The following is a 3,682-nucleotide window of genomic DNA, read 5'->3' on the forward strand; positions in this document are numbered from 1 at the left end:
TCTATAGCCTAAATGAACTGGAGCAATCAGTGGCTGTTTCGTGTTGCAGTTTGCGTATTTTTGTACCTGGACAATAAAGTTTTTTCCTTCTGTGGGCAAAATCCAGGAATGTCAATTACTCATATATTGTTTTAACTGAAGAATGAAGTTGCACGTGAAAAGTTAATGCAATTAAGCAAACTTATATGTTTTCTCATGAAAAAATAAGTACAAAATGACCAGACAGAGGAACAAAACAATATGCAAAGAGCTCCTGCTACATATGCTTCTAGGAAATATCATCGTTTGGCAGTAGGTATGCAGTGAACAAGCATAATTTTCCTGATATCTTACACAGGCTCTGCTACTTACTTTAAGCAATTCAGTTGAATGCAGCCTTTTCTGGGCTAGTATTGGGCACTGAACATATTCAGTGTCATCTACTTCATACAGCCAAACTACATAGTCTTGTACATTTACCTTTAGAATATAGTGTTGTATATAAGCAAATATATCTTCTGTAATTTCATTTCACATATTGTAATTTTGTGCACCCCTACATGCTGTATATTGTCAAGTAAAATCATGACGCAGTGTCTCCCATATTACAGTATTGATCAGTATGTGAGATAATATGTGTTTGTTGATTCATTTTGGAACAGACACACTTAGAATTTTGAGAGTAAGTTTTTGTATGTAACTGTTTGTCTTTCCTGTAGTATCTACATTTGACAGTGTTGATATTTCGGAGATCCTTTCATGCTACTAAACAAACCTCTGATGAAATATGCAGCTTCAACTCTCCTGTACATCTAAATTGGCAAAATGGCAAACAATATTTTTAAGTATGATTAACTTAAATGAACAAAATAATTATTTCATAATGTAACTATTCAGTGCTGTAATTATGCAATACTTTAGAATAAAGAAGCAACTATATTCTGATCGGTGTAAACTTATCTCAGACACTTGCAGTAGACGGGGCATGCAACTAGTCATGTAACGCTATTTAGTAAACGTCTCTCTGGCAACACTTCAGTGTTGTGACATGTCTATAGACAACTATTGTTGTCCCCTGCAGCAGTTTGGGCTTTACACTTGAAAGCTGGCAACAGTGCTGCCAGCCATCCAGGATCTTCTTACACTGATTCAGCTGTAGTACAAGAACTACCATTAACTCAAGCCCAAACAAATAATAGTGTACAGACTTGATTTCTTAGACAGATCTTACCTGTTTTGTTTGATGATGATTATATTGATTGTAGGCTACTAAACAACAAGATGATTAGCACCCTTGCAGAATATGAATGCATGCAAGCCCCAAACTGAACAAAATCTTTCCTCACAAGCAGTATTACTATGATTATGTGCCTTGATCACAAATTAACAATTGCTTAGACAATGAATGGCATTGGCAGTGTTTGGAAAGGATAGGAGACCTGCCCCTCTAGGGCAGACGTGATTCCTCCCCGTCTCTCCCCCCTCAATGCCAGACTTGTCAAACTGCCTGTCTTGTTGATGGTGACAGAACATTCTTTCTGGAGACAGCACATTTTTGCACAGTTTCAATCCATGCTTCTGAATTGCTCTGGCTGAATAGTGTGCAAGGAAGTTTCAAATAGCTGGCTTCCGTAGTGTCACTTCCTCGAATCCCACAGTCACTGTGGCCCCATAAAATAATGAACAGTGTATTATTGTAACCTTATAAGCAGCTGAGATGTAGGCATCAAATTAACTTTTTCAAATACAGCTCTGTATTTTTTCATTCCAGAGCAGTAGTTCTAGAAGGGTTATGATGCTCTTTATGTATTCTCCACAAGTTAGTACATTATTAGCTAATTCTTCGTTATAGAATTGTAGATCTGGAAACATTTACACATCAATAGTGCTGTGGCACTAAATATTTTACAAGTAGCATAGATTAAATTAATTTTAGCATGTCTCATTATGCCTGATTTATGCAGACTTTGTTCTGATGTGCTCCTTTCACATCTTTGTCACGACAATACACAATTAATTAGGTACGTCCTATAAAACTTTCCTTTTTCTGCTTTGAGATTTCTGTAGTTTTTGCCCCTCGCCATTATAATAATATTTGTGGTACCGCATTAAATGCCTGTGCAGATTAGACGTGCCTTCTCCTGTGGCATAATATTGCTCACACAAGCTGCATATCGCTTGCCTTCTGTGCTCTATTCTTTTAAAAACATCATCCTATCTCAGTTTTAACATATCTAAAAAAAAAAAAAAAATCGGTTACAAATGTCATAATATTCTCAGATAAAGCATGTTTGCAAGAAGAATCTGTGAGACTGTTTAAACTTCAATGTACTTGCTTCTCTGTGTGACACGTCAGGTGTGTCAGAATACTCAGTGCCAATGTCTGATTTCTGTCTTTCACCAAATGACTGACTTGTTTGTTTTCTCACTGCCTCCTATAATAACATTGTACATAAACAGAGGGTGTGCACCAGAGGGAAGCTTTAATGTAATCACAAGATAACTAGCTCTAGACTTCAGATGACTCCCTATTCCTTTTGCTCCTGCTGCTCATTGGCTACTGAGGAACTTCAACTTTTCACAGTGAAATGAGTCCATTGATCAGCTATAGCATGTCTTAATGCTGTCTCAGATAAGGAGCTCTCCCAACATTCCCTCATATCACAGGCAAATTCAAAGAGGGTGACAGCTGACAATCGGGAATGTGAAGAGCTATTCAGTTTATTACAATGTGAAACACTTTTCACATATCAACAGTTTATTAAGAACACCTGACTTTGTAAATGTTTAGGAGAGCAAGGAATGTCATCTGTCTGGGCCTTGCTTGTGGGAGAGAGCAAACCCTCCAAAGACTGACAATATCTGCCCTACTGCTTCGAGAAGTTGAGGCAGTTCCAGTGTTCTCTTTCATTGTTGTGAAGCTAATGTTATGTATGATGGTAAAGGAAGGAAGGAATATCAGGAATTAATGTCTCATTGACTGGGAATGGAAATTGGCTGTGTTCTTTCAAAAGAGCCGTCCTGACACTTGCCGTAAAAGATCCTGGGAAATCACAGAAAACCTAAATCTGGATGGTCAAATGTTTGTCCGAATACTAGTACACTCTCTCACTACTGACAAATGGTAATGAACAGTTTGAGAGGATAACAACCAAACTATGTGGTTGGGAGGACTAATTAACAAATCATCTCAGTTGTTCTTTTGTAGAGGAACAAAACTGTTGTTATAAAGCTAAAATGAAACACCTTTGTGGATGGTTCCTTACAAAATCTGGTTGACCAGTGGCCTTGCAATGTATTAGAATCTCCCAGACTTTTGGCGCTCCTCTCATTGTTATCAAAATTAAAGGTTTGCATATTTCCCCATTACTGCGTCTAAAAGCTAGGGTTTCTAACAACAATAAGAATTTGTATGGGACAAGTGAGTCCAGTGTGCATGAAAAATTGCTTTTCAAGAGATTTAAGTATGGGGTAAATGCAAGCGTAACTGTGTGCATCTCTAAAGGCACTTTCAACTGTAAAAATCCGTATAAAATGTAATTACATGAATAATAGTGTTAAGACTGTAAATAATGGGATGGCTGACTAACAGCAGCAACAACAACAACAACAATAATAATAACAAACAGATCAGATGCCAACCACTTTAAATACCTAAAAATAAAATCAAAGTCGACAACCCCAAAAAAGTAAGGCAATAATA

Source organism: Schistocerca americana, chromosome 2, assembly GCF_021461395.2.
Source record: "Schistocerca americana isolate TAMUIC-IGC-003095 chromosome 2, iqSchAmer2.1, whole genome shotgun sequence".
NCBI lineage: Eukaryota > Metazoa > Arthropoda > Insecta > Orthoptera > Acrididae > Schistocerca > Schistocerca americana.